General features: G+C 49.8%; 3 long non-coding RNA genes across 3 annotated transcripts in view; 2 read left to right on the top strand and 1 right to left on the bottom strand.

Annotated features, from left to right (window-relative positions):
• Positions 1 to 14,285, top strand: part of LOC310879939 — a 33,364-nt gene extending 19,079 nt beyond the window's left edge. Inside the window, exon 2 of the long non-coding RNA XR_014571268.1 lies at positions 14,184 to 14,285. This is a non-coding gene — a long non-coding RNA (uncharacterized lncRNA). The remainder of the gene's footprint in view (positions 1 to 14,183) is intronic.
• LOC310879940 overlaps positions 1 to 19,471 on the bottom strand; it is a 218,228-nt gene that overhangs the window by 94,538 nt on the left and 104,219 nt on the right. The gene's annotated exons all lie outside the window — the stretch shown is intronic.
• LOC310879941 lies at positions 364 to 7,639 on the top strand. The gene is made up of 2 exons (XR_014571270.1): positions 364 to 1,314; positions 7,470 to 7,639. It is a non-coding gene; the product is annotated as an uncharacterized lncRNA (long non-coding RNA).

The following is a 19,471-nucleotide window of genomic DNA, read 5'->3' as shown; positions in this document are numbered from 1 at the left end:
GATAGTAGAAAGGCGGTTGTTGATTCATGGGTTGTTTGGGGACGGGAATAGTAGGGCTGGGAAGAGTAGGGATAGTAGGATTAAGGGGATGCCGAATAGATTGGGGCTGGAAAATTGGTCAAAGAAGCTTAGGTTCATGGTCAGGATCATGGTGTGGGTTTGGTAGTGAGGGAGGTCTTATTTGATGGGGGGTTGGTTGTGGTGAAGGCTAGTAGTTTTGGTTGGATGAGGAGTGCTAGGGTTAATCAGGTTATAATTATGATTGAAAATCATGGTGCGGGGTTAAGCTGTGGCATATCATTAAGGAGGGGGAAGTCCCTCTTTGGCTAGCTTAAAAGGCTAGCGCTGTTGCATAGCTTCTTAATGATTAGGATGATGATAGAAGGGACGATCAGGCCTCGAAATGTGGGAGTGGGGTTGATTCTACTACAATGGGTATGTAGCTGTGATTAGCCCCGCAAATTTCTGAGCATTGTCCGTAAAAAATCCCAGGCCGGGTGGTAATGAATGAAGTTTGGTTTAGTCGGCCTGGGATTGCGTCTGTTTTAACTCCGAGCGTTGGGACTGCTCAGGAGTGGAGTACGTCTCCTGCAGTAATGATCACGCGGATGGGGGATTCTATTGGGATAACTACGCGGTGGTCAACTTCTAGCAGTCGGAAGTGGCCGTTGGGTAAGTCTGGGGTGGGCACTATGTAGGAGTCGAATGATAGGTCTTTGAAGTCTGTGTATTCGTAGCTTCAGTATCATTGGTGGCCGATGGCTTTTAGGGTGAGGTCTGGTTCATCGATTTTGTCCATTATGTAGAGGATTTGTAGGGATGGGAGGGCGAGGAGTACCAGGACGATAGCAGGTAGGATTGTCCAGATCAGCTCTACTTCTTGGGCGTCTACAGCATTGGACGAGAGTTTTTCTGTTAGTATGTGGGCTAAAAGGTAGAGAACTAGGCTGCAGATAGCTAGGGCAACGATTAGGGCGTGGTCGTGGAATTCAACGAGTTCTTCTATGATGGGTGATGAGGCGTCTTGGAATCCTAGTTGGGAGTGGTTGGCCACATGAGATGTACAGGATTTTTACCTGTGATTTAGTCTTGACAAGGCTATGTAATTGGTTTACTAACGTCTCATAAGAAAGAAGCATGAGCGGTTAATGCAGTTGGCTTGAAACCAGCATGTGAGGGTTCGATTCCTTCCTTTCTTGTACTTGGACGAAGGCCGGTTCCTCGAAAGTATGGTATGGGGGAGGGCAGCCGTGGATTCATTCAACGTTTGTGGTAGTTAGTTCTGGTTGTAGGACTTTTCGTTTGGCCGGAAAGGCTTCTCAGATGATGAATATTAGTATGATTACGGCTACTATTGAGATTAGGGAGCCGATGGAGGAAATGGTGTTTCATAGTGTGTAGGCGTCGGGATAGTCCGAGTATCGTCGGGGTATTCCTGCTAGGCCTAGGAAGTGCTGGGGGAAGAACGTTAGGTTTACTCCTGTAAATATTACCCCGAAGTGGGCTTTTGCTCATGTTTGGTGTAGGGTAAACCCAGTGAGTAGTGGGAATCAGTGAGTAAATCCTGCTAGAGGCCATCCTAGTATAGGTAGAAGGTAAGTAAGGCCAATTTGGGGCTGTAAACTAGGATGATGGCGATTCAGCCTAAGTGGGAGATGGACGAGAAGGCTAGGATTTTGCGTGTTTGTGTTTGGTTCAGTCCTATTCAGCCTCCTAGTGCTGTTGAGGCTAGGGCCATGGCGGTGAGTAGAGCTGGGTCGAGGGATTTGGATGTTAGTAGGAGCAGGGTTAGTGGGGGGAATTTTATGAGGGTCGAGAGTAGCAGGGCTGTTATTAGTGGCGATCCTTGTAGTACTTCTGGGAATCAGAAGTGAAATGGCACTAGGCCCAGTTTAATAGCGATTGCTGCTGTCAGTAGTAGACAGGAGGTTGGGTGGTTTATTTGTGTGATGTCTCATTGGCCGGTGACTCAGGCATTAGTTATGCTAGAGAATAGGACCAGGGCGGAAGCAGCTGCTTGGGTTAGGAAGTATTTCGTTGCGGCTTCTACTGCTCGTGGGTGGTGGGATTTGGCAATTAGGGGAATGATGGCTAGTGTGTTGATCTCCAGTCCTGTCCAGGCCAGAACTCAGTGGTTGCTGGAAATTGTGATTGTGGTGCCCAAGATGAGGCTGAAGGTTATGATTGGGGTCGCGTAAGGGTTCATTAGTAGAGGAGGGGGTTAAACCATCATTTTCGGGGTATGGGCCCGATAGCTTGATTAGCTGACTCTACTAGAAAATAATATAAGGGAAGTATGGAGAATTTTGATTTCTCTTGTGTGGGTTCAATTCCTACTTTTCTAAGGTCAACAGGAAATGAGAGGGCTGTTATACTTCTATGTTCACTTTATCATAGTGACCCTTTGTAGTTCAGGCACATTTCCTTATGTAAGGAGGTAGGCCTGCATAGCAGATAGGTATGCTGATGTGTCAGAGGCACAGAGCTAGTGTGAGGGGTAGGAAGTTTTTTCATAGTAGGTGCATTAGTTGGTCATATCGGAATCGTGGGTATGAAGCTCGGACCCATAAGAAACCAGAAGATAGTAGGAGGACTTTTGTGGCTAGGATGACGGGGAATAGTTCTGTGGGTGGCCCTAGGGCGCTTGGGTTTAGGAATATGATGGCTGTAAGTGTATTTATTAGCATAATGTTCGCATATTCAGCTAGGAAGAATAAGGCGAAGGGTCCTGCGGCGTATTCAACGTTAAACCCTGAGACTAGCTCAGATTCACCCTCTGTGAGGTCAAAAGGAGCTCGGTTTGTCTCTGCTAGGGTGGATACGTATCATATTATTGCTAGGGGTCATGAGGAGAAAATGAAGTATAGAGGCTCCTGTGCGACGGCAAAGGAGCTGAGTGTGTAGCTTCCGCTTAGTATGATTATTGATAGCAGGATTATGGCCAGTGTCACTTCGTATGAAATGGTCTGTGCTACTGCCCGTAGGGCTCCGATTAGTGCGTATTTTGAGTTCGAGGCTCAGCCTGATCATAGGACTGAGTAGACGGCTAGGCTTGACATGGCTATTAGGAAGAGAACTCCGAGGTTTAGATCTGCTAGGGGAAATGGGAGTGGTAGTGGTGCTCAAGTGGTGAGGGCTAGGACAAGGGCTAGTATTGGTATCAGAATGAATAGAAGTGGGGAAGAGGTAGAGGGTCGGATGGGCTCTTTGGTAAATAGTTTCAGTCCGTCCGCAAATGGTTGAAGTAGGCCAAAAGGCCCGACAACGTTAGGGCCTTTGCGGGATTGTATGTAGCTTAGGATTTTCCGTTCTACTAGGGTTAGGAAGGCTACGGCAATCAGGATTGGGATGATGTATAGGAGGGATATAATGAGGCAGCTTAGTGTTGTTATTTGAATCATGGGTGAAGCTAGGGAGAGGATTTGAACCTCTGGGGAAAGGGCTTAAGCCTTCTGCACTTGCCGGGCTCTGCCACTCTAGCTGGTCCTTTTCTAGGATTGAAAGTGGTGGGGGAAGGCCCTCTTCACGGTTTAGTTGGTTTCACTGCTTAGAGGGGGGGGGCGTGCTTGTGGTATTGGCCCCACTTTCCCGGTCCTTTCGTACTGGGGAGAGTGTGTCATAGATAGAAACCGACCTGGATTGCTCCGGTCTGAACTCAGATCACGTAGGACTGTTAATCGTTGAACAAACGAACCCTTAATAGCGGCTGCACCATTAGGATGTCCTGATCCAACATCGAGGTCGTAAACCCCCCTGTCGATATGGGCTCTTGAGGGGGATTGCGCTGTTATCCCTGGGGTAGCTTGGTCCATTAATCAATTATATTGGGTCTGGTCACTGTTAGCACTTTGAGGGGTAGCTCTAGGTAAAGAGGTATGGTCTTGTTTTTGGAGGATTTGTTCTCCTCCAAGGTCGCCCCAACCGAAAAATATCGACCAGGCTCTGCGATGGTAGTGGCCCCAGTGGGGTTGATTGAGGATTCGCGGTGGTCGTTGATTTTTAAGTTCCACAGGGTCTTCTCGTCTTATGTTCACATCCCCGCTTTTGCACGGGGAGATCAATTTCACTGATTATCTGTGAGAGACAGTTAAGACCTCGTTTAGCCATTCATACAAGTCTCGATTTATGGGACAATTGATTGCGCTACCTTTGCACGGTTAGGATACCGCGGCCGTTAAACCTAAGTCACCGGGCAGGCATCACCTTCAATACTTGTTTAATTTGCTGAAGGCTATGTTTTTGGTAAACAGTCGGGCCTTATTAATTTGCCGAGTTCCTTTCACAGATTTTAATCGCTCTTATAGGCGCTCCTGAGTCGGGTTAACAGGGTTAGTTAATACGTGGTCTTGTAGGGGTTTTTGTATCTGTCTAGGTCTGTTAATAATGTTTCTATGTAAGCTTGCGCCGTTAGAGGGGTGTGGCCCTGAGTTACTTATTTTAGCATTAATTCTCCTATATTCATAGGTTGACCTGTTTGTGATAAGGGAATCATCTTATTTTGGTATTTTTAGGTGGTGGAGCTTTGACGCACTCTTTTTTGATGGCTGCTTTAGGGCCCACGGTAGGATCAGTAGTAAGAATTATCCGCTAGTCGAGGTTGTGTCCTTTTTTAATGGAGCTGTCCCTCCATTAAATAGCTCTTAATCATCTCATTAGGGTTCAGGATGTCCGGTAGGGAGGATTAAGGGGGAACTTAGATTCGTTTCACAGGTAACCAGCTATCACCCAGCTCGGTTGGCTTTTCACCTCTACTGACAAGTCATCCCACTCTTTTGCAACAGAGACGGGTTCGCTCTCTTTAACTGCTTGAAAGTAGCTCGCTTGGGTTTCGGGGGGGCAAACTTTAGTTCACTTTGCTTGGTTGTTCTCGCTAAACCATGATGCAAAAGGTACAAGGGTTGATCTTTGCTGTCTGTCGCTTTGATTGTTTCACTGCTATTTCATCTTTCCCTTACGGTACTGGGGTCTCTATCGCGTCTAAGTGTCTTTTCTATCGCCTATACTAAGACTGTAAAATGCTTTAGTTTAATTAGTTTAGTAAATTCTTTAGTTTTGGTGTACTATTTGTGTGGTTGAGCTAGAGGGGGGGCTTCAAGACGATCCGGTCTAGTAGATATCTTTCAGGTGTAAGCTGAGTGCTTTGGTGTTATAGCTACGTCTTGATATTCTAAGTACACCTTCCGGTACACTTACCTTGTTACGACTTACCTCATCTTCAGCGTATTTATGGTATTAGTTATGTGGGATGTGGCTTTTGAGGAGGGTGACGGGCGGTATGTACGTGCCCCAGGGCCGGCTTAAAGTAGGCTCTATTGTCCCACTTTACTGCTAAATCCGCCTTCCAGAAGTGGTTTCACACTTCTTTCCGTGTGCCCTATGAATAGGGAATGTAGCCCATTTCTTCCACTCCATAGGCTATACCTTGACCTGTCTTATTAGCGGGGTGCTATTGTGTCCACTGTTGTGCTCTCATTCGAGGTGGGCTGGCGACGGCGGTATGTAGGCTGTGTTGGCAAGGGGTGGTTGGGTTAATCGGGGATTATCGATTGTAGAACAGGCTCCTCTAGGTGGGTTTGGGGCACCGCCAAGTCCTTAGAGTTTTAAGCGTTTGTGCTCGTAGTTCTCTGGCGGATACTTCGGTAAAGTAAGTATCAAGATTTAGGGCCAGGCATAGTGGGGTATCTAATCCCAGTTTGGGCCCTGGCTTTCGTGGGTTTAAATCAGTCGTTAGTTCCTAAGATCATCTTAATGGTGTGTTTAGGTGCATCTTGGGCTTATGACAGCTCAGTTGCATTTTGATCTTAGTTAGCTAGGATAGGCATTTTACCACTCTTTACGCCGTGTCAATAGGACGGTTGATTTGGGTTTCTTGTATGACCGCGGTGGCTGGCACAAGATTTACCAACCCTTGAAGTTAGGCTGTTGCTATAACTAAGTCAAGTTTGCACTCATTGCTTAATGTTAATTACTGCTGAATACCCGTGGGGGCGTGGCTTAGCGAGGCGTCTTGGGCTACTACTTGGGTGTGCCTGATACCCGCTCCTCAAGGCCTGTATGGGGGTAGGTGGTCGAGGGCGTTTACACTGGGGCGCGGATACTTGCATGTATATATTTAGCAAAAACCAACCGTAAGGTTAGGACTAAGTCTTTTGTCCGCAGGCATGTTTTATGCCATCTTGGCAACTTCAGTGCCATGCTTTGTGTTAAGCTATGTGGACGGGGGTGTGGTTAGCTGATAGTTGAGTGGTGAGTGAGAGTGAAGTATATGAAATTATTGCTTGTGTTTACTATTTTTAGTACTGGAGTTTCTCTAAGTCCTAGGACTAGGAGGAAATGGTGTTTCATAGTGTGTAGGCGTCGGGATAGTCCGAGTATCGTCGGGGTATTCCTGCTAGGCCTAGGAAGTGCTGGGGGAAGAACGTTAGGTTTACTCCTGTAAATATTACCCCGAAGTGGGCTTTTGCTCATGTTTGGTGTAGGGTAAACCCAGTGAGTAGTGGGAATCAGTGAGTAAATCCTGCTAGAATGGCAAAGACGGCGCCTATGGATAGGACGTAGTGGAAGTGGACACTATTTGTCTGATCCGTACTAATTACCGCCATCCTACTCTTTCTATCACTCCCCGTACTCGCCGCCGGTATTACAATATTACTAACTGATCGAAACCTAAACACCACATTCTTCGACCCCGCTGGAGGAGGAGACCCAATCCTGTACCAACACCTATTCTGATTCTTCGGACACCCAGAAGTCTATATTCTGATCCTACCGGGGTTCGGAATCATCTCACACGTAGTCACGTACTACTCAGGCAAAAAGGAGCCCTTCGGCTACATGGGAATAGTCTGAGCCATACTATCCATCGGCTTCCTAGGATTCATCGTCTGAGCTCACCACATGTTTACAGTAGGAATAGACGTTGATACCCGAGCCTACTTTACATCAGCCACTATAATCATTGCCATCCCTACCGGAATCAAAGTATTTAGCTGACTAGCCACCCTGCACGGAGGAACAATCAAATGAGACCCCCCCAATACTATGAGCTCTAGGATTTATCTTCCTATTTACCATCGGAGGATTAACAGGAATCGTTCTTGCAAACTCTTCCCTAGACATCGCCCTGCACGACACGTACTACGTAGTTGCCCACTTCCACTACGTCCTATCCATAGGCGCCGTCTTTGCCATTCTAGCAGGATTTACTCACTGATTCCCACTACTCACTGGGTTTACCCTACACCAAACATGAGCAAAAGCCCACTTCGGGGTAATATTTACAGGAGTAAACCTAACGTTCTTCCCCCAGCACTTCCTAGGCCTAGCAGGAATACCCCGACGATACTCGGACTATCCCGACGCCTACACACTATGAAACACCATTTCCTCCATCGGCTCCCTAATCTCAATAGTAGCCGTAATCATACTAATATTCATCATCTGAGAAGCCTTTCCGGCCAAACGAAAAGTCCTACAACCAGAACTAACTACCACAAACGTTGAATGAATCCACGGCTGCCCTCCCCCATACCATACTTTCGAGGAACCGGCCTTCGTCCAAGTACAAGAAAGGAAGGAATCGAACCCTCACATGCTGGTTTCAAGCCAACTGCATTAACCGCTCATGCTTCTTTCTTATGAGACGTTAGTAAACCAATTACATAGCCTTGTCAAGACTAAATCACAGGTAAAAATCCTGTACATCTCATGTGGCCAACCACTCCCAACTAGGATTCCAAGACGCCTCATCACCCATCATAGAAGAACTCGTTGAATTCCACGACCACGCCCTAATCGTTGCCCTAGCTATCTGCAGCCTAGTTCTCTACCTTTTAGCCCACATACTAACAGAAAAACTCTCGTCCAATGCTGTAGACGCCCAAGAAGTAGAGCTGATCTGGACAATCCTACCTGCTATCGTCCTGGTACTCCTCGCCCTCCCATCCCTACAAATCCTCTACATAATGGACAAAATCGATGAACCAGACCTCACCCTAAAAGCCATCGGCCACCAATGATACTGAAGCTACGAATACACAGACTTCAAAGACCTATCATTCGACTCCTACATAGTGCCCACCCCAGACTTACCCAACGGCCACTTCCGACTGCTAGAAGTTGACCACCGCGTAGTTATCCCAATAGAATCCCCCATCCGCGTGATCATTACTGCAGGAGACGTACTCCACTCCTGAGCAGTCCCAACGCTCGGAGTTAAAACAGACGCAATCCCAGGCCGACTAAACCAAACTTCATTCATTACCACCCGGCCTGGGATTTTTTACGGACAATGCTCAGAAATTTGCGGGGCTAATCACAGCTACATACCCATTGTAGTAGAATCAACCCCACTCCCACATTTCGAGGCCTGATCGTCCCTTCTATCATCATCCTAATCATTAAGAAGCTATGCAACAGCACTAGCCTTTTAAGCTAGCCAAAGAGGGACTTCCCCCTCCTTAATGATATGCCACAGCTTAACCCCGCACCATGATTTTCAATCATAATTATAACCTGATTAACCCTAGCACTCCTCATCCAACCAAAACTACTAGCCTTCACCACAACCAACCCCCCATCAAATAAGACCTCCCTCACTACCAAACCCACACCATGATCCTGACCATGAACCTAAGCTTCTTTGACCAATTTTCCAGCCCCAATCTATTTGGCATCCCCTTAATCCTACTATCCCTACTCTTCCCAGCCCTACTATTCCCGTCCCCAAACAACCGATGAATCAACAACCACCTTTCTACTATCCAAACATGACTCCTTCACCTAATCACAAAACAACTAATAGTCCCACTCAACAAAAATGGCCACAAATGAGCCATAATATTTACATCCCTAATAATCATACTTCTTACAATCAACCTTCTAGGCCTCCTTCCATATACATTCACCCCAACCACCCAACTATCTATGAACATAGCCCTAGCCTTCCCACTATGGCTCGCCACACTACTAACAGGCCTACAAAACCAACCATCAGCCTCTTTAGCCCACCTATTACCCGAAGGTACCCCTACACCCCTAATCCCCGCACTAATCCTGATCGAAACAACCAGCCTACTAATCCGCCCCCTAGCCCTCGGAGTCCGCCTTACAGCCAACCTTACAGCAGGACACTTACTCATCCAACTCATCTCTACAGCCTCCATTGCATTAATACCCACCCTTCCTGCAGTATCCATCCTAACAATAATCATCCTACTACTCCTAACCATCCTAGAAGTAGCAGTAGCCATAATCCAGGCCTACGTCTTCGTGCTCCTTCTAAGCCTATACTTACAAGAAAACATCTAATGGCACACCAAGCACACTCATACCACATAGTTGACCCAAGCCCTTGACCAATCTTCGGGGCAGCCGCCGCCCTACTCACAACCTCAGGATTAATCATGTGATTCCACTACAACTCATCCATACTACTAACCCTAGGCCTCATCTCAATACTCCTAGTAATACTCCAATGATGACGAGACATTGTACGAGAAAGCACCTTCCAAGGCCATCACACTCCCACAGTCCAAAAAGGCCTACGATACGGCATAATCCTTTTCATCACATCCGAAGCATTCTTCTTCTTAGGGTTCTTCTGAGCGTTCTTCCACTCGAGCCTGGCCCCAACCCCAGAACTAGGAGGCCAATGACCCCCAACAGGAATTAAACCACTCAACCCGATAGAAGTCCCCCTACTAAACACAGCCATCCTACTAGCCTCAGGCGTTACCGTAACGTGAGCCCATCACAGCATCACAGAAGGAAACCGAAAACACGCCATCCACGCCCTAACCCTAACGATCCTCCTGGGATTCTACTTCACAGCCCTACAAGCAATAGAATACCACGAAGCCCCATTCTCAATCGCCGATAGCGTCTACGGATCTACCTTCTTCGTTGCCACTGGATTCCACGGACTCCACGTAATCATCGGATCCTCCTTCCTGACCGTCTGCCTCTTCCGACTGATCAAGTTCCACTTTACATCAGACCACCACTTCGGATTCGAGGCAGCAGCCTGATACTGACACTTCGTAGACGTCATCTGACTATTCCTCTACATAACCATCTACTGATGAGGATCTTGCTCTTCTAGTATATTAATTACAATTGACTTCCAATCTCTAGAATCTGGTATAAACCCAGAGGAGAGCAATGAACGCACTCATGTTCATATTCGCCCTATCATCAATCCTAAGCGCCGCCCTAACCGCATTAAACTTCTGACTCGCCCAAATAAACCCCGACTCAGAGAAACTCTCACCGTACGAATGTGGATTCGACCCACTTGGATCTGCTCGATTACCATTCTCAGTCCGATTCTTCCTCAGTAGCCATCCTGTTCGTCCTATTCGACCTAGAAATCGCCCTCCTACTCCCCCTGCCATGAGCCGTCCAACTCCAATCCCCCCTAATGACCCCCACCTGAACTGTAGTGATCCTCCTTCTCCTAACACTTGGACTGGCCTACGAGTGAATTCAAGGGGGCCTAGAATGAGCAGAATAACAGAAAGTTAGTCTAACCAAAAAGATAGCTGGTTTCGACCCAGCAGATTACAGCCAACCCTGTAACTTTCTTATGTCGCCCCTACATTTAAGCTTCTACTCAGCCTTCATTTTCAGCGGACTAGGGCTAGCCTTCCACCGAACCCACCTAGTATCCGCCCTACTATGCCTTGAAAGCATAATATTATCGATATTCGTAGGCCTATCAATATGATCCATCGAAAACCAAGTCTCCTCATTCACCATGGTACCAATTCTCATGCTAACCTTCTCAGCGTGTGAGGCGGGCACAGGCCTGGCCATCCTAGTAGCCTCCACCCGCACACATGGCTCTGACCATCTACACAACCTAAACCTCCTGCAATGCTAAAAATCATCCTACCCACAATCATACTTCTTCCAACAGCCCTGCTGTCTCCACCAAAATTTCTATGGACTAACACCACCTTATACAGCCTCCTAATCGCTGCCCTAAGCCTACAGTGATTAATCCCAACCTACTACCCCTACAAATTTTTATCCAACTGAACAGGAATTGACCAAATCTCATCCCCCCTCCTAGTACTATCCTGCTGACTACTCCCACTCATAATCATAGCAAGCCAAAACCACCTGCAACAAGAACCCCTACAACGCAAACGAATCTTTATCTCAACCTTAGTCGCAGTCCAGCCATTCATCCTACTAGCCTTTTCCACCACAGAACTAGCACTATTTTACATCTCATTTGAAGCAACCCTCATTCCCACCCTAATCTTAATCACCCGATGGGGGAACCAACCAGAACGCCTAAGCGCTGGCATCTACCTGCTATTCTACACGCCAGTAAGCTCTCTACCCCTGCTAATCACAATCATACACCTATACGTGAAAATTGGCACCCTGCACCTGCCAACCCTACAACTAACCCACCCAACCCTATCCACCTCATGGACAGGAATACTATCAGGTCTAGCACTGCTCATAGCATTCATAGTAAAAGCCCCACTATACGGCCTACACCTCTGACTGCCAAAAGCCCACGTAGAAGCACCCATCGCAGGCTCAATACTCCTCGCCGCCCTACTACTAAAGCTAGGAGGATACGGAATTATACGAGTCACTCTATTTATGGGCCCACTGTCCAACCTCCTGCACTACCCCTTCCTAACCCTGGCCCTATGAGGCGCCCTAATGACTAGCTCAATCTGCCTACGACAGACAGACCTAAAATCACTAATCGCTTATTCATCCGTTAGCCACATAGGCCTAGTTATCGCCGCAGGAATAATCCAAACCCACTGATCATTCTCAGGGGCAATGATCCTAATAATTTCCCATGGACTAACTTCCTCCATACTATTCTGCCTAGCCAACACAAACTATGAACGTACGCACAGCCGAATTCTACTACTCACACGAGGCCTACAACCTCTCCTACCACTCATAGCTACCTGATGATTGCTGGCCAATCTAACAAACATAGCCTTACCCCCAACAACAAACCTCATAGCAGAGCTAACCATTATAATCACCTTATTCAACTGATCTGCCTTCACGATCATCCTAACAGGAATCGCAACCCTACTAACCGCCTCCTACACCTTATTCATACTACTAATGACCCAACGAGGCTCAATCCCCTCCCACATCACATCTATGCAAAACTCAACCACGCGAGAACACCTGCTCATAACACTCCACATTATCCCAATATTCCTCCTAATCCTCAAACCCGAACTGATCTCCGGAATCCCCTCATGCAAGTATAGTTTAAACCAAACATTAGACTGTGATTCTAAGAATAGAAGTTCAAACCTTCTTACCTGCCGAGGGGAGGGTTTAACCAACAAGAGCTGCTAACTCTTACATCTGAGCCTAAAACCTCAGCCCCCTTACTTTTAAAGGATAACAGCAATCCACTGGTCTTAGGAACCACCCATCTTGGTGCAAATCCAAGTAAAAGGAGTGAACCCCACACTACTAATCAACTCCCTCACACTACTCACGCTGACAATCCTCCTAACCCCAATCATCCTGCCATTTCTATTTAAAAACTTTAAAAACACCCCACAAGCCACCACCCGCGCTGTTAAAACCGCATTCCTAATTAGCCTAGCCCCTACAACCGCATTCATCTACTCGGGAGTAGAATCTGTCACCTGCCACTGGGAGTGAAAATTCATTATAAACTTTAAAATCCCCCTGAGCCTAAAAATAGACCAATACTCAATAACATTTCTTCCAATCGCCCTATTTGTAACATGATCAATCCTACAATTCGCCATATGATACATGGCCTCAGAGCCATACGTAACAAAATTTTTCACCTACCTACTGACATTCCTAGTCGCCATACTCCTCCTAACAACCGCAAACAACATATTCCTCCTATTCGTAGGCTGGGAAGGAGTACGAATCATGTCCTTCCTTCTCATCGGCTGATGACAAGGCCGAGCAGATGCCAACACCGCCGCCCTACAAGCCGTAATCTACAACCGAATCGGAGACATCGGACTGATCCTGAGCATAGCATGACTAGCTTCAACATTCAACACCTGAGAGATCCAACAAGCCGTACACCCCCACCAAACCCCAATCCTCCCCCTCATAGGATTAATCCTCGCAGCCGCAGGAAAATCCGCCCAATTTGGACTCCACCCATGACTGCCCGCAGCAATAGAAGGCCCCACCCCAGTATCAGCCCTACTGCACTCCAGTACCATAGTAGTAGCCGGAATCTTCCTGCTCATCCGCATGCACCCCCTGCTAGCCACCAACCAGACAGCCCTAACTGCCTGCCTATGCCTAGGTGCTCTATCAACCCTATTCGCTGCCACATGCGCCCTAACCCAAAATGACATCAAAAAAATCATGGCTTTCTCAACATCCAGCCAACTAGGACTAATAATAGTCACTATCGGACTAAACCTCCCACAACTAGCCTTCCTACACATCTCAACCCATGCCTTCTTTAAAGCCATACTATTCCTATGCTCAGGGTCTATCATCCACAACCTAAACGGAGAACAAGATATCCGAAAGATAGGAGGCCTACAGAAAATACTCCCAGTCACTACTTCCTGCCTAACCATCGGAAACCTGGCGCTGATAGGAACCCCATTCCTAGCCGGATTCTACTCAAAAGACCTCATCATCGAAAGCTTAAACACATCATACCTAAATACTTGAGCCCTACTCCTAACCCTTATAGCCACAGCATTCACCGCAACCTACAGCATCCGCATAACCATCCTAGTCCAAGCTGGACAAACCCGAATCCCCCCAATAGTATCAATAAACGAAAACAACCCACTAATCACCGCCCCCCTAACCCGACTCGCCCTAGGCAGCATTACAGCAGGAATAATCATTACCTCTTTCATCACACCAACCAAAACCCCCCCAATAACCATACCCCTTATCACCAAAACTGCTGCCATCCTCATAACAATCCTAGGAATCATCCTAGCCCTAGAACTATCGAACATAACACACACCCTCACTCACCCCAAACCAAACCCCCTCATAAACTTCTCCTCTGCATTAGGGTACTTCAACCCCCTAGTACACCGATTCTTCTCCAAAAACCTACTAGAAAAGGGACAAAACATTGCCCTACACTTGATCGACCTCTCCTGACTCGAAAAAATAGGGCCAGAGGGCCTTGCTGAACTACAAGTAGCCGCAAGCAAAGCCGCAACCTCAATACACACAGGGCTAATTAAGGCCTACCTAGGATCCTTCGCCCTCTCCATCCTGGTAATAATCCTAATAACACACAGACTCACTAATGGCCCCTAACATCCGCAAATCCCATCCCCTACTAAAAATAATCAACAACTCCCTAATCGACCTACCCGCCCCCTCCAACATCTCTGCCTGATGAAACTTCGGCTCCCTTCTAGCCATCTGCTTAGCCACACAAATCCTAACAGGCCTGCTACTAGCCATACACTACAAGGCAGACACTTCACTCGCCTTCTCCTCAGTAGCTCACACATGCCGAGACGTCCAGTACGGATGGCTCATCCGCAACCTCCACGCCAACGGAGCTTCGCTCTTCTTTATCTGCATCTACTTACACATCGGACGAGGCCTCTACTACGGCTCCTACCTATACAAAGAAACCTGAAACACAGGAGTAATCCTCCTACTCACCCTAATAGCAACTGCCTTCGTAGGGTATGTCCTACCATGAGGACAAATGTCATTCTGAGGGGCCACCGTAATCACCAACCTATTCTCAGCCATCCCGTACATTGGGCAAACTCTAGTAGAATGAGCCTGAGGAGGATTCTCAGTAGACAATCCAACCTTAACCCGATTCTTCGCCATCCACTTCCTACTGCCCTTCCTAATTGCAGGAATCACCCTAGTCCACCTAACCTTCCTACACGAATCAGGCTCAAATAACCCACTAGGAATCGTATCAGACTGCGACAAAATCCCATTCCACCCATACTTCTCCATTAAAGACAGCTTAGGGCTTACCCTAATAATCACCCCTCTAATAGCACTAGCCCTATTTTCACCGAACCTCCTGGTTCTTGGAATCCTAGTTGGGAGTGGTTGGCCACATGAGATGTACAGGATTTTTACCTGTGATTTAGTCTTGACAAGGCTATGTAATTGGTTTACTAACGTCTCATAAGAAAGAAGCATGAGCGGTTAATGCAGTTGGCTTGAAACCCATCCCCAGTGGTGCAAGTGCACTCTCTGAACTCACTGAAGTGCATTCCCAGTGGTGCCAGTGCACTCTCTGCACTCACTGCACTGCATCCCCAGTGGTGCCAGTGCAATCTCTGGACTCACTGCAGAGCATCCCCAGTGGTGCCAGTGCACTCTGTGGACTCACTGTAGTGCATCCCCAGTGGTGCCAGTGCACTCTCTGGACTCACAGCACTGCATCCCCAGTGGTGTCAGTGCAATCTCTGGACTCACTGCAGTGCATCCCCAGTGGTGCCAGTGCACTCTCTGGACTCACTGCACTGCAGCCCCAGTGGTGCCAGTGCACTCTCTGGACTCACTGCACTGCATCCCCAGTGGTTCCAGCGCACTCTCTGGACTCACTGCACTGCATCCCCAGTGGTGCTAGTGCACTCTGTGGACTCACTGCAGTGCATCCCCAGTGGTGCCAGTGCACTCTCTGGTCTCACTGTACTGCACCCCCAGTGGTGCCAGTGCACTCACTGGACTGACTGCACTGCATCCCCAGTGGTGCCAGTGCACTCTCTGGACTCACTGCACTGCATCCCCAGTGGTGCCAGTGCACTCTCTGGACTCACTGCACTGCATCACCAGTGGTGCCAGTGCACTCTCTGGACTCACTGGACACATCCCCAGCGGTGCCAGTGCACTCTCTGGACTCACTGCAGTGCATCCCCAGTGGTGCCAGTGCACTCTCTGGACTCACTGCACTGCATCCCCAGTGGTGCCAGTGTACTCTCTGGACTCACTGCACTGCATCCCCAGTGGTGCCAGTGCACTCTCTGGACTCACTGCACTGCATCCCCAGTGGTGTCAGTGCACTCTCTGGACTCACTGAAGTGCATCCCCAGTTGTGCCAGTGCACTCTCTGGACTCAATGCACTGCATCCCCAGTGGTGCCAGTGCACTCTCTGGACTCACTGCACTGCATCCCCAGTAGTGCCAGTGCAATCCCTGGACTCACTGAAGTGCATCCCCAGTGGTGCCAGTGCACTCTCTGGACTCACTGCAGTGCATCCCCAGTGGTGCCAGTGCACTCTCTGGACTCACTGTACTGCATCACCAGTGGTGCCAGTGCACTCTCTGGACTCACTGCAGTGCATTCCCAGTGGTGCCAGTGCACTCTTTGGACTCACTGCACTGCAGCCCCATTGGTGCCAGTGCACTCTCTGGACTCACTGCACTGCATCACAGGTGGTGCCAGTGCACTCTCTGGACTCACTGCACTGCATCCCCAGTGGTGCCAGTGCACTCTCTGGACTCACTGCACTGCATCCCCAGTGGTGCCAGTGCACTCTCTGCACTCACTTCTCTGCATTCCCAGTGGTGCCAGTGCACTCTCTGCACTCACTTCTCTGCATTCCCAGTGGTGCCAGTGAAGTCTCTGGACTCACTGAACTGCATCCACAGTGGTGCCAGTGCAATCTCTGGACTCACTGCAGTGCATCACCAGTGGTGCCAGTGCACTCTGTGTACTCACTGCACTGCATCCCCAGTGGTGCCAGTGCACTCTCTGGACTCACTGCAGTGCATCCCCAGTGGTGCCAGTGCACTCTCTGGACTCACTGCACTGCATCCCCAGTGGTGCAAGTGCACTCTCTCGAATCACGGCACTACATCCCCAGTGGTGCCAGTGCACTCACTGGACTCACTGTACTGCATCATCTGTGGTGCCAGTGCACTCTCTGGACTCACTGCAATGCATCCCCAGTGGTGCCAGTGCACTCTCTGGACTCACTGCAGTGCATCCCCATTGGTGCCAGTGCACTCTCTGGACTCACTGCACTGTATCCCCAGTGGTGCCAGTGCACTCACTGGATTCACTGCAGTGCATCCCCAGTGGTGCCAGTGCACTCACTGGATTCACTGCACTGCATCCCCAGTGGTGCCAGTGCACTCTGTGGACTCACTGCACTGCATCCCCAGTGGTGACAGTGCACTCTCTGGACTCACTGCACTGCATCCCCAGTGGTGACAGTGCACTCTCTGGACTCACTGCAGTGCATCCCCTGTGGTGCCAGTGCACTCTCTGGACTCACTGCACTGCATCCCCAGTGGTGCCAGTGCAGTCTCTGGAGTAACTGCATTGCATCCCCACTGGTGCCAAAGCACTCTCTGGACTCCCGGCACCGCATCCCCAGTGGTGCCAGTGCACTCTCTGGAGTCACAGCACTGCATCCCCAGTGTTGCCAGTGCACTCTCTGGACTCACTGCACTGCATCCCCAGTGGTGCCAGTGCACTCTCTGGACTCACTGAAGTGCATTCTCAGTGGTGCCAGTGCACTCTCTGGACTCACTGCAGTGCATCCCCAGTGGTGCCAGTACACTCACTGGACTCACTGCACTGCATCCCCAGTGGTGCCAGTGCACTCTCTGGACTCACTGCACTGCATCACCAGTGGTGCCTCTGCACTCTCTGGACTCACTGCACTGCTTCCCCAGTGGTGCCAGTGCACTCACTGGACTCACTGCAGTGCATCCCCACTGGTGCCAGTGCACTCTCTGGGCTCACAGCAGTGCATCCCCAGTGGAGCCAGTGCACTCTCTGGACTCACTGCAGTGCATCACCAGTGGTGCCATTGCACTCTCTGGACTCACTGCACTGCATCCCCAGTGGTGCCAGTACACTCACTGGACTCACTGCACTGCATCCCCAGTGGTGCTAGTGCACTCTGTGGAGTCACTGCAGTGCATCCCCAGTGGTGCCAGTGCACTCTCTGGACTCACTGAAGTGCATTCTCAGTGGTGCCAGTGCACTCTCAGGACTCACTTCAGTGCATCCCCAGTGGTGCCAGTACACTCTCTGGACTCACTGCAGTGCATCCCCAGTGGAGCCAGTGCACTCTCTGGACTCACTGCAGTGCATCACCAGTGGTGCCATTGCACTCTCTGGACTCACTGCACTGCATCCCCAGTGCTGCCAGTGCACTCTCTTGAGTCACTGCACTGCATCCCCTGTGGTGCAAGAGCACTCTCTGGACTCACTGCACTGCATCACCAGTGGTGCCAGTGCACTCTCTGGACTCACTGCACTGCATCCCCAGTGGTGCCAGTGCAATCTCTGGACTCACTGCAGTGCATCCCCAGTGGTGCCAGTGCACTCTCAGGACTCACTGCACTGCATCCCCAGTGGGGCCAGTGCACTCTCTGGACTCACTGCACTGCATCCCCAGTAGTGACAGTGCACTCTCTGGACTCAATGCAGTGCATCCCCAGTGGTGCCAGTGCACTCTCTGGACTCACTGCACTGCATCCCCAGTAGTGCCAGTGCACTCTCTGGACTCACTGCACTGCATCCCCAGTGCTGCCAGTGCACTCACTGGATTCACTGCACTGCATCCCCAGTGGTGCCAGTGCACTCTCTGGACTCACTGCACTGCATCCCCAGTGGTGCCAGTGCACTCTCTGGACTCACTGCAGTGCATCCCCAGTGGTGCCAGTGCACTCTCTGGACTCACTGCAGTGCATCCCCACTGGTGCCAGTGCACTCTCTGGACTCACTGCAGTGCATCCCCAGTTGTGCCAGTGCAGTCTCTGGAGTAACTGCAGTGCATCCCCACTGGTGCCAAAGCACTCTCTGGACTCACTGCAGTGCATCCCCAGTGGTGCCACTGCACTCTCTGGACTCACTGCAGTGCATCCCCAGTGGTGCCAGTGCACTCTCTGGACTCATTGAAGTGCATTCTCAGTGGTGCCAGTGCACTCTCTGGACTCACTGCAGTGCATCCCCAGTGGTGCCAGTACACTCACTGGACTCACTGCACTGCATCCCCAGTGGTGCCAGTGCACTCTCTGGACTCACTAAACTGCATCGCCAGTGGTGCCACTGCACTCTCTGGACTCACTGCACTGCTTCTCCAGTGGTGCCATTGCACTCACTGGACTCACTGCAGTGCATCACCACTGGTGCCAGTGCACTCTCTGGGCTCACTGCAGTGCATCCCCAGTGGTGCCAGTGCACTCTCTGGACTCACTGCACTGCATCCCCAGTGGTGCCAGTGCGCTCTCTGGAGTCACAGCACTGCATCCCCAGTGGTGCCAGTGCAATCTCTGGACTCACTGCACTGCATCCCCAGTGGTGCCAGTGCACTCTCTGGACTCACTGCACTGCATCCCCGGTGGTGCCTGTGCAGTCTCTGGAGTCACAGCACTGCATCCCCAGTGGTGCCAGTGCACTCTCTGGACTCCCAGCACCGCATCCCCAGTGGTGCCAGTGCACTCTCTGGACTCACTGCACTGCATCCCCAGTGGTGCCAGTGCACTCTCTGGA

The sequence above is a fragment of the Anser anser genome, assembly GCF_964211835.1.
Source record: "Anser anser genome assembly, chromosome: 11".
Taxonomy (NCBI): domain Eukaryota; kingdom Metazoa; phylum Chordata; class Aves; order Anseriformes; family Anatidae; genus Anser; species Anser anser.
This window is presented reverse-complemented; position numbering and strand designations above follow the sequence as displayed.